At 42.2% G+C, this 12,202-nt stretch overlaps 1 long non-coding RNA gene across 2 annotated transcripts in view; it reads right to left on the bottom strand.

The window, feature by feature from the left end:
- The window catches only part of LOC138815758 (uncharacterized), a 76,930-nt gene extending 64,976 nt beyond the window's left edge, over positions 1-11,954 (bottom strand). For both annotated transcript variants that reach the window (XR_011368452.1, XR_011368453.1), the window contains exons 1-2: positions 11,882-11,954; positions 1,113-1,317 (exon numbers count right to left, since the gene is read on the bottom strand). This is a non-coding gene — a long non-coding RNA (uncharacterized lncRNA). The remainder of the gene's footprint in view (positions 1-1,112; positions 1,318-11,881) is intronic.
- Between the last annotated feature and the right edge of the window lie 248 nt (positions 11,955-12,202).

Here is a 12,202-nt window from a genome sequence, read left to right as displayed (position 1 = left end):
ATCTTATACATGAAATATTTAAATTGTTTTCTTATTATTTCTAACACTTTTATTTCTCTAGTTTAAGCAAGATTCTTTCTTGAGGTGGACTTAAGCCTTTCTATGGATATTTTTGTCTCTGATGACAAGTTTGGAAGACAAGAACTATTTCTGTGTAGTTCTGGGCCAGTCTTTTCTTTTTCTTTCTCCTCAGGATAAGTACACCTTCTTTGTGGATCAAAACATTCCATTGTACACCAATTTCTCTGGTCGATGAGCAAAGGAGAAGTGCACTGGTTTTCTGGAGCTACCATGACAGAGTCACATAAACTTGATGGCTTTAAACAACAGAAATGCACTCTGTCACAGTCTGGGACATGAAGACTGAAATCAAAGTGTCCTTATGGACAAGGGGGAACCAATGCAACAGTTATATGCACAAGACAATACGTTGGAAATGATCTGTACAACTTGGGGTTAGGGGATTGGGAGAAGGAATGTAGGAGGAAAATGAGGGAAGGGGTAACAAGTTAGAAAAGAAATGTACTTATTACCCTCTGTATAGCACCTTGACCAAAAAAGACTATACAACAACAACAATAAAAAAGTGTCCTTATGGCTATGTCCCTCTGAAGGATCTCAGAGAGAATCTTCCCTTGCCACTTGGTGTTCCTGATTACTCTAGGTGTTCTTTGCCTTTTACTAGTATAACTCTAGGGTCTGAGTTTTGTCTTCCCTCTGTGTTCCTCTATCCCAAATCTTCCTTTGCCTTTATTCTTATAAGGATTCCTGTCAGGCTTAGGATGTACTTTAAATTCTGGATACTTTCACCTCAACTTAATTATATCTGCAAAGGTATCATTTCCAGATAGATCTACACTTTCAATTACCAGGAAATTAGGACATGGTTGTATCATTTGGGACCAACTATTGAACCCACTATTAGGAATGACAATACCCTAATCAAGTCTATATAGAATGCATCCCTTTACCTCATTTACATCTACCTACACCTTTTTTCTTCTTTTCCTTGAACACTTAGTCCAGTCTTATTCATCCCCCTAAGACAGGATACTGACAGAAGAACAGCAAACAGCATGATCAGCCCATCTGCATTCTACTTTTACCCGTACCTGTAACTGCTTCCTGTTTGGAGACTTGCTGTGGGGAGTCCATCAGACATTTGATCCTGCCCTCTTCTAAATGCCTGCTCTTCATGGCACTGGGAACACTACTCTGGAAACATGTAGAAGAATCAGATGTCACCCTGGAGCTCAGCAGTGGCAGCCTGTCCCGTCTGGCTCTTCCCCAGTGTTGCTTGGACACACATCAGGTTTCCTAGATGAAGCCAAAACAAGAGACCCTGGTAAGCTGGAGCAAGTAGAGACAGTAATCTGGGTCAGTGCAGGAATGATGTTTACAGTTGGACCAAGCAAATAGGCTTAGAATGGAATCTGGGTCGCAAGTTTGGCAGACGGGCAGGAACATGAAGCTTGATGCACAAATAAAACCCAGACCAGCCTTGGATGGGCACAAGCCTGTCCTTGGCTGATTGGGTGGATCCTTGATGTGCCACAGCAGATTGCAAGAGTATTTACTGAAGATCAACAGATCAAGATATAAGACAATGTTTGTTGTCCAGCAGAGGAAAATATACCAAAGGCCATGGACATATAACAAACTATCAGAACTGTGATAACTGAAAGGATGGGGACTGGAACCAGATGGACAACATTCAAGCTCTTCTTTCCTGGCATTCCTAAAAGCAAGTACAAAAGGAGAGGGGCAGTAGTGAGCTCACCTGGAAAAGGAGTCTGAAGTAGCCTGACTTTTCTTTAAATGGGTTTTATGGAGATACAATTACTTTAAGTAATTGGATTGTCCATAAGAACTTAAGTATTACACATGCAGTATTTCTTCTCTCCAAAAAGAGGCTCTTCAGTGTGTTTTGGGTGAAATGGATCCCAAGATTCTGAGCAGTTAAACTGGATTCTCTATTTCATTAAAATAACAGGGTACTTTCAAATGTATGTAAAATACCAACATAGCTATACAGGAGACTTTCTAGATACCATAATCATCTTCCCAGTATTTATTAACTTTGTTTCTGTTATTATCTACCAAGATGTATGGATTGGTTTTCTGTAGCTGCCATTACAAAATATTCCACACAGGATACCTTAAGCAACAAGACTTGGAATTCACCCCCCCCCCACACACACACACACACTATGCTGGAGGTTGGAATTGAGATCAAGGTAATGGCCTGGGTTTTCTTCTTAGGTCTCCCTCCTTGACTTGTAGCTGATCCCTTTTTTCCTGTGTCATTAAATGGTCTTCTTGCTATATGTGGCTGTGTCCTAACCTTGTTTTACAAAAACATCAGTCATATAGTATTAGAATTACCTAATGACTTCATTTTAACTCAATTACCTCTTCAAAGCTTTTAAAGCCCTATCACATTCTGAGATATCAGGGACTTGAGCTTCAAAACAGGAATGGGATGGGAGGAGGCACAATTCAGACCATGGAAGCCTGCTTCCTACTCCTTTCATTCCTCACCATATACTTCTTTCCTATTCTAGCCTCCTTCCCACCATACTGCCTCACTCAACATATAACTTTCCCCATATTTTTCACCTAGACTATCTTCACATTAACTTGGTGACATTTAGTTTCTTCCAGGGAGAAATAGAAGCTGACAAGTTAAGATACCCTAAGGATATCAGGTCACTAGGCAGGCCCAAGTAGAGAAGCATGTCTTTTGATATTTTTGCTTATTTCTTTCATTCGGCATAGTCCCACAGATCCTTTCCTGGCAAGGTTTTGTAGAGCAGCTTTGCATATATCAAATATGTTCCTAGGATCTTCTGTACTGCCCACAGTATATATAGCCACTTCTAGCCACTGCTAGGCACTCCAGTTATAAAGGGAATGGTTGAACAGCAAATGTTTGGAAAGGAAACAATTGTCCGCATTTTAACACTAGCTTCTGCAGCTAGCATGAATAATTAATGGTAAGTTGGATTCCTACAGTAATTTAACTCTGAGCAGCATGATCATTTTAAGCTGAAATGCCTTCTCCTGCTGAAAGGCAGAGATTTGCCGAGTAGAAGGAGATGGTTCTTCCTCCTCTACTAACACAGTATTCTAAGGGAGCCTTGGAATACCTGAAAGCAAGTCCTTCCACCAGTATTTGCACAGTCTCATTGAGCAGGAAATGGAAACTAACTCAGCCTGATGTAAAAAAGACCACAGAAGCCTGCAGACTGTACTTAGACGTGTGTGTGTGTGTGTGTGTGTGTGTGTGTGTGTGTGTGTGTGTGTGTGTGTGTGTGTGTGTGTGTGTGTGTGTGTAATACTGGAGATTGAACTCAGAACCTCATACTTACTAAAAACCTCTCACTTTCCAGCCCTATTAGTGTTTCAGATACAGTTTCATGCTAACTTTGCCCCCGCTGTATTTGAACTGTAATCCTTCTAGCTCAGCCTTGCAAATAGCTGGGACCACAGGCATGCACTACCATACCTGGTTAAGTTCAACTCTGAGCAAACAAATTATGTCGAACTATGTAATTGGTACTAGGCCTAAGAAGTGATGAGCTGTCATGGTTAGAGGGGAGGCATGGTTGAGTTGGTTAACCACACCAGATCACAATGGCAATGAGTAAAGGGAACTAGGTAAGAAAGAAGGCAGGAATGTTTTGGGTTAGGGCACTATAAACTGAAAGTAAGGGCATGGAACAGCAATCTCTGTGCTGACTTTTGTAGACTTGGAGTCTCTTTCTGTGCAAGGACTGTGCTCTGCATAAATTGGGTCTAGTGTCAGAACAGCACTGCCATTTGCCTCTATGATCACTGACTTGCAGATCAGGATAGTAAAACTCTAGAAGATCTAACAGAATTAGAATCCAAGTCCCAAACTTTCCCTACACACAACTACCTCTGTTCCTTCCACCATACATTATTTTTATATGGGAATTCAATCATAAGAAACAGAGAAGCCATATTTTGAGAGGTTGAATTGGGAGTCTTTATTAGAAAGCCAGCCACTGCAAGTGGACTCCTGCTCCAAAGACATGCAGGCCAGAATGCTGTTAGCACAAAGCTTTTAGAAGTCAAAGCCCACACATTTGGGGTGGGAGCCCAAGCTCAACAAAAGCAGACCCTATAGGGGAATATTCAGGGGCAAGCAAAGCAAACCATAAAGAGAAACAATCAGGGGTGAGAAAATCAAACTATCTAGGGAAATAACCAAGGGTGAGCATTCTCTACAGCAAAGCTTTCCAGGGGGCTAAACAGCATGACATCTGGCCTGTCTTACCTCTAAAGTCCCCACCACTTACGGCAGTGAGAACAAGGCATTGTTACTTAGACCCAATATCCTTATTTAGGACCTTATAAAGGTCCTAAACTGTGGCTTAATGTATGTTACTCATAATGTATCATATTGAATAAGAAGAATAGACTTTGAGTAAACCAAAGTTTGTTTCTAAGTGTGGTTTCACTTCTAAGTTACTTATTTTTTTATTGACTTCATAAAGTTCAAAGAAAATTTATCATGCAGATCCTGCTGAGAGAGAGAGAGAGAGACAGAGAGAGAGAGGTGGTTCAAGCAGGACAACATACTTGGTTTTTGCAATTGAGGTTTTGATGTCTACAGTAGGCTGGCTTTGTCCAAAAGTGTAGCCCTGTTACTAAAAGCAGTGGGACAGCATCTGCTTCTGCTCAGCTGACAGCTTCCAAGAAGGGTAGTCTCTTCACAGGTAAGGTTGCTGTCTACTGGGAGATAGGACAAGTCAAATTTCCTAACAGGCACTACACAAGAAGGATACATTTGATCAACATATCCCCCAGACTGATCAAGGGGGTTGCTGTAATGCTTGGTATAAATCAGCATAGTAAGTACTACTGAGAAGAGTTGAAAGGGAGAAAATACCCAATAAAAGAAAATGAGTGCACCCAGCACTGGTGGCTCACACCTGTAATCCTAGATACTCAGGAGGCTGAGAACTGAGGATACCGGTTTGAAGCCAGCCTGAGCAGACAAATTTGAGACATTTTTATTAGCAATTAACCGTAACAAAAAGCCAGAAGTGGAGGTATGGCTCAAATGGTAGAGTGCCAGCCTTAAGAGAAACACTTAATCCAGAGCCTGGGGCCCAGAGTTCAAGCCCCAGTATAGCACATACAATGAAGAAGAAAGAAAAAAGGAGGAAGAGAAGGAGGAGGAATAGAAGGAGGAGGAGGAAGAGGAGGAGGAGAAGGAGGTGGAGGGAGGGGAGGAGGAGGAAGGGGAGGAAGAGGAGCAACAGCAGCAGCAAGATGGGCTTTTGAGTTTGCATGGCTCTCACTCAGATCTGGTATTTTCTCAGATTGGGGGATGGGAGGGGTGTTGGGCAAGTTATTATGTCAGAAAAGAAAAGATGACTGGTGACCATTATACCTGCAACCTCATGAAAGAGGATCCTGCCTGCCCCATCCTACCTTGCTCTCTAACTCATCCCCTTACCATCATAGGACCTTTGACTCATCCAGCCTAGGATTCAAGAACCAACTTCAGTACCTCCAGCTGCTTCACACTAACAGCTGGTACCCAACACACGAAGGGATTTTTAACCCCAGGTTGCTGTCAGAACCCAATCCCAGCTCTCTCCCTCTCTCCTTGCTTTGAACCAAGCCCCTGTCCTCTGTTATCTGGAGCAGTTGGAACCTCCCTGCTGGCCTCTCTTCCTCCTGTCGATTCAGTCCTGTCCCTTCTGAGACAGCAACTGGTGGATCTTTCTGAGTAATAGACTGAGCCCGCCATTCCTCTGTGAGAGTGATAGTTCTAATTGGAGACTTCCTGAACTCTAAGAATCCAGGGGTGAAACTGCACATTTATGCCATGAGAAAGAGACACATAGTGGATAACAGCTATTTACCTATTCCACTATGTAGCTATAACCCCCTGTGCAGTCAGATTGGGGAAGGTGTCAAGTTTTATTCTAATGAGGTAATGGGCCACATCTCATGCTTACCCATGGCTCTGATGAAAAGTTATGGAGATCAAAAGGGTAACAAATTAGTTACTTCTTAAGAATTTCAATTCTGGGGGAATTAAAAAGAAATCAGTGAAAGTATGTGATCCATAAGAAAGGAAGCCTCACAAGGAAGTCCTGGAAATGATGAAAGAGGTGACATTGAGGGGCTGGGAAGGTGGCTCAGTGGTAGAGCGCTTGCCTTGCATGCATGAGGCCCTGGGTTAAATTCCTCAGCACCACATAAGCAGAAAAAGCCAGAGTGGTGCTGTGGCTCAAATGGTAGAGCGCTAGACTTGAGCTGAAGAGCTGAGGGACAGCACCCAGGCCCAGAGTTCAGGCCCCACAACCGGACCCAAAAAAAAAAATTTAAAAAAAAGAGGTGATATTGATCAAGATGCCTTGTATTAATAAATTGCTTTGTTGAATGGTAAGTCCTTTGTACAACTAAAGATAATAAAAATACATTTTTAAAGGGTGTCTTCGAACATGAATGCTGAAGTCACTGACCTTCAAGGTAAGATCTAAACAGTGAGGTTCATGTCAAAGCAGAAGATACTCAAAGGCCTTCGTGGTTTTGTTGAATGACTTCTTATTGACCTGTGCTTTCTAACCTGGGTCTTGTTACCTCTCAGTTGGCAGGTTCATGTGGCCTTGCCCTCACAAATATTGCTACCTCATCTTTAGGAAGTCCAAGGCTTCCTTACCCTGCAAGATCTAGCTGAAGCATCACCTTTCCTGTTGAACTCTTCGTGGCCTTCAGCCATAACTCTAGTCCCAGGACCTCTTGCGTAATATGAGTCTTTCATATGTGTGACTCTGGCTGCTCATAATCATGTGCACTTTCCCCTCAGAAGTAATGTCCCTTCCTAACTCTGTGTCCCCTCACCTTAGGTTAGGGCCTAGGTCACAAGAGACATTTGTCATCTGCAGGGTCCGTGGGGCTGCCCTTCCAGGCTTCTCATCTGTGCTGGCTATTGATGATGATGAATGAACTATTTATCTAAGGGGCTTCCTTGCTAAAGTATGGGGATCTCACTCTCTCCCCAGAGCCAGCCCACTGCAGCTGCCCCTCCCCGGTACTGTGTCCTAAATTTCAGGCAGCTCTTCCCTCCTATCGTCTTCAGATCTCCCTCCTCTCCTCTTCCTCTTCCTCTGTTTCATGTCTTCATAACGCTTATCAGCTAACTTTTTTTTTAGTATTCATTTTTTGTTTATTTAGTGTATTGTGTGAGTCATCCTCCCTCCCCACTCCAGAGACTATGATTTCTGCAAGGTCAGGGATTTTGTCTTGGTTACTGCACAAGACTAGCTTCTGATATATTGGGGTACTCTCAAAACTATTCCTAAATAGAGAAGTAATGAAATAATCAAGCTTTAAGTAACCAGTGCCTCATAGTCTCATATACTCTCATAGTAAAGCCATCAAACTTGAGAATGAAATGAAAAGTAATTCAGGTTAGCTTTAGTTCAGTATTGTGGTTCAATTAAGGAGAGAGGAAGAAGAAGAGTCACCCCACCCAGGGAGGATTGGAACCCTGTGCAGAAGCAAGACCCCTGTGAAATCCTTGGGTCTTGACTCATAGTCACCCACAGTACCTGGCAGGTGGTGAACGCTGAGTTTATTAACACACGTCAAGGTCAACTAAAACCCAGAAACAGTTTGCTGTGTGTTTGCACAGATTTCTGCCCTGAAATAAACAGGACTAAAAAGTCATAGGGCTCTTAAGAGTGTCTGTGGAGAAAGCAGAAATGGAGCAGCTGGGATCAAGTTCACCTTAACAAACGATGGTAGAATTAACCACTAATCACACTACTACCAGAATCTCTGGACTCAGATCTTTGTTGGCATTGTTTGATGATCACTAAAGATGTTAAGGGTCAAAAGAGAAGAGAAACTCTCTTTTGACTAGAAACACTGAGAAGGTATAGTTTGAATAAATATCTCCCAAAAGTACATGTATTCATTCTTTGTCACCAGCCTTTGTGCTATTGGAAGGGGATAGAACCTCTAAGAGGGGGAACTAGTAGAAGGAAGTTAGGATCATTGGTGATATGCCCTTGAAGGAGTCCACTCTTCTGTCTTTGTCTCTGTCTCTGCCTCTCTGTCTGTCTCTCTCTCCCTCCTTCCTTATGAGATAAATAGCTTTATTCCATAGTATGCTTACTACAGGTCCAAAGCAATGTGACTAACCAACATTGGACTGAAACTTCTAGGACAAAGAAACCTTCCCCCCCCCCCTTTAAGTTGATTATCTTTTTCAGTATTTTGTTACAACAGCAGCGAGTTAACTAAGGCACTGGGTGATGTATACAGGAAAACAAGAGCAACCATGATAATTTTGTGTAGAAGGTACTGGTGGAAGAGTTGATCCTTTTCTTACCTTGGCACGCTGGGCCAGTGACTGCGATTGTCTAGAGTTCCATTTATAGAATAACTCAGAACGCATCGCCAAGTTCTTGGCTCTGAGTCATAAACTACATATGATAGTGGTGCAAGTTGCCAATTAAACAGTGCCCTCCACAAGGTCAATAGAGACATGAGGGAACCATGTTTCTCCCTCCCTTGGAGAAATATAGATGTCTTTGCTTAAGTACTCATTAAACAAGCTAGGAGATTTCATACTTGATACACGTCCAATACATCCTGCCTCTGCCTTCTCCCACAGCCATGACTGACAGCCTTCAATGACCACAGAGTTTCAGTTTGGGGGTCAATCTCACAATGTTATCTTCTAGAGAGCTTACAGGTGGAGCTGGTACTTCAAAAAGAAAATATTTACTATAAAACTGGGACCAAAATGCGTAAACAATGTCAAATCTTTTATCTCCCTCTGAGTCATGTATTCCCATTTCCTAATGAAAAAAATGGTTGCCTGTTCTCTCAAGATTTTTATTCCTTCTTATAGTTTTTTTTCTCATTTTTTTTCTTAGCCCATACAAGTCCTAGGATGAAATCCTAGCACCATTTTTTTAAAAGAAAAAGAAAGAAAAAAAACTAGTAGTATTGGTATCCTGCCTACCACACAGGTTACAGAAATGAACTATTATTTCTCAGTGAACTAAATAGCCAACTATAACAAGGTATAAATTTCCAACTCCTCCGTGATCCACTGTGTTTCCTTTTCTTTTTCAAATAACAGCAAAAGAATCCTTGGCACAGTCTTCATAGGTCATGTCCTAACCGAAATGTAACATGGTGGTGCAAGTTGCAATGTTTTGGTGCACCACTAGGTGGCGTTCAATCGAGGCACTTCAAGCTTTGAGAGCGCACCACAGTTCTCCATGTTGGCTGCCATTGTCTGGTGGGTGTGTTGGAGTTAATCCATTGCCATCTGTCTTTATTTTGCTAACTTAGTCGGATGCCACACAATTGAGTACTGCAAATGTCGGCTCTCCAGTGCAGCAATTACTGAGTCTCTTTCTAAACAGTATGGCCACAAGGCATTCTTCCTGCCTTGCACAGAGCATAAAGTATTTGGGCTCCTTCCTTTTGACTTGTTTTGTCATCGTCAAAAACTAAGAAAAATTGGTCTGAATCTGAAGCCACAATACGACCTAGATTAGGCCAGTTGGCACGTTCCTATTACATAAAATCTTCATGCCACACAGCAGAGGACCTGGCTTTGTTTCTGAGTCCGGCCCAGGCACCTCCGACTCCTCCAAGGTGCAGAACTTCAGCGTGTATTTCTGTGTTGTTGAAGATGTTGTTTTAATATGAAGGACCGGTAAGAGGGGTGAAGCATGTGAAAATATTTTTTAAAGCAAAAGATAAAAGGAATGAGAGAGAGGAGTGTGTGTTGGTATTTGAATCACCTGCTTTTTACTGCTGTTCTGGAAGTGAGATGTATTCATCATCTCAGTGGCCTGGAGTGGGTGTGATTTCTCTCATTGGTTGCTCTTTCATTCATTTCCTTCTTTCACTCATTTAAGTTCCAAACAATTTTCTCTCTGTGCTACTCTTCTGTAGCTGAGTTCAGTACAAGACATTCCAGGTACAAGTCATAAGGTCACTGCAATTTTATGGGGAGTTAGATATTAACTGAGTAAACACAAGAGCTTGATGACCATTTTGATAGAGACACATGGGATGTCACACAAGCTCTGGTGGTGCCCTCACCGAGTGCGGGTGTGAGGAAAGGGTATCTGAGGTAGGTGAAGATGAAAAGAGTTTATACAGTGGCATTCTACATAACACCGTTAAATGCTAAATGTTCTGTTTGCAATAGACAAATTGGTATTTAATGATCAACTAGTAAGTTTTATTGAGTTTGGAGTGAGGAAGCTTTCAGAACCAGAATGAAAAATATAACCAAGACCCCTACAAAAAGCAAGATTTTTCTCTCATGGGCACTCAGCTTTCAGCCTTTTTTTACTTTTTGTTAGTTTAGCTAAATCTTGTCTTTCTTACACCTTACTTCTACCTTAATTACTTGCTTTTGTCTATATTTCCCCTCATCAAAATAATATAAAGATCTCTATCCATGTTGTATGTTTTAGTCTATTTTATTCAAAATGTTCAAATACTCATAAACCAAAAACTGAATTGAGCATCAACATCTTACTTTATGTGGTCACTGTCTAGGATAGCTCTTCAGATTTGATGCACTGTTTCATCTTTAGAAAATATGAGGCAATTTGGAAGCAAAGATGAAAAAAAAAGTGGGGGGAGAGCCAGCACCAGTGGTTCTGGCTCATACCTATAATCTTAGCTACACTGGAGGCTGAGATCTGAGGATCAAGATTTGAAGCCAGCTGGGCAGCAAAGTCTGTGAAACTCATCTCCAATTAGCCACCAAAAATCTAGAAGTGGAGCTGTGGCCTAAGTGGTAACCTGTTAACCTTCAGCAAAAAAAAGTGAAGGGTGAGTGACCGCCTCAATACTGTTATTAAAAAGGAAAAAGAAAGAAAGCAATGTCCTGCCATGTTTGTCTTCTGTTCTTTCAGGTAGATCTTTTTTATCTTCACAATTTATAATTAATACAGTAGAGAGAAATGAGCACAGTCTTTCAAGCTAATCCTAGTTACTTGAGAAGAAGCGATCATGGTGGGGTGAGGAGGAATCATGGTTAGAGACCAAGCCAGGCATAAAAGTTTTCAAGACAACGTCTTGGGTGGGGTGGTAAGACACCTCTTATCCCAGCTATGGAGGAAGCCCAATGGCTGGGTACAGTAACACCTGTCTGTCACCTGCAGGTACATCTGGGGATGTACATGCAGAAGAACCATGGCCTAGGCTAAGCCAGCCATGAAGTGAGACTACTTCAAAAATAACCAGTACATAAAGGGCTAATTGGTAAGGGGCCTGCCTAGCAAGCCAAGAGGCCCTAAGTTCCATCCCCAGTACCAACAAAAAAATAAAAAAATAAAACAACTATTAGAGAGAACCCATGTCTAGTTGCACTGGAGCACATATAAACTGTATGCTCCTGGGGGATCTCACCAGAGGCTACAATAGACAGAAAACGTAGGGCTTTATATGTTCTCACTAATTCCCTGTGCATTTGGAAATGACCTAATCTTGAAGGACTTTAGTCTAACAACTGAGTGTGTTTGTCATTAAATATTTGAGGTCTGAGTCCTTTAAGGTCATTTCCTGGGAGAATTGTACCACAGTTCTGATATTGTAGTGACAATGGCAATCCCAGCTCCAGACTTTGTTTTTGCTTTATTTGTGTCTTACCAAATTCCTTTATGAGGCCAAACGCTGAGTGTGAGCAGCATGACAGTGGAATCTACCTGCTGAAGCTACAACCCATCAATAGCTTCGTGTGTGTGTGTGTGTGTGTGTGTGTGTGTGTGTGTGTGTGTGTGTGACCAGAGGAGTCTGTAGATCTATAAAGATGGCTCAAGGGTAGAGCTGCATGCCCCCTTCCCCCTACCTCAGGGACCTTCCATCACCATGATGCTGGCTGTCTGGGACACAAAGAACAAATGAGATGCCAGGGGATGAAGAAATGCTGCCTGAGCTGCTGTAGTCATTGGGAAGCCAGACCTTGCCCCACAGCCACTGCTGTTACCATGGACACCTCTGAGAAGAATGCCAAGGCCACTGGAAGCAGCCCTAACAATGTTCTATTTGTGATCTCATTACATTTGACTTGACTGACCAAACTCATTCTTGAGACATTGTTTTTTTTTTTCACTTGTGTGCCAGTACTGGGGTTTGAACTTAGGGCCTGTGCACTGTCCTTGAGCTATTT

This window comes from Dipodomys merriami, unplaced genomic scaffold (assembly GCF_024711535.1).
Source record: "Dipodomys merriami isolate MVZ:Mamm:240054 unplaced genomic scaffold, mDipMer1.0.p SCAF_667, whole genome shotgun sequence".
NCBI lineage: Eukaryota > Metazoa > Chordata > Mammalia > Rodentia > Heteromyidae > Dipodomys > Dipodomys merriami.
The sequence above is the reverse complement of the archived record's forward strand: the minus strand, read 5'-3'. Positions and strand labels throughout refer to the sequence as shown.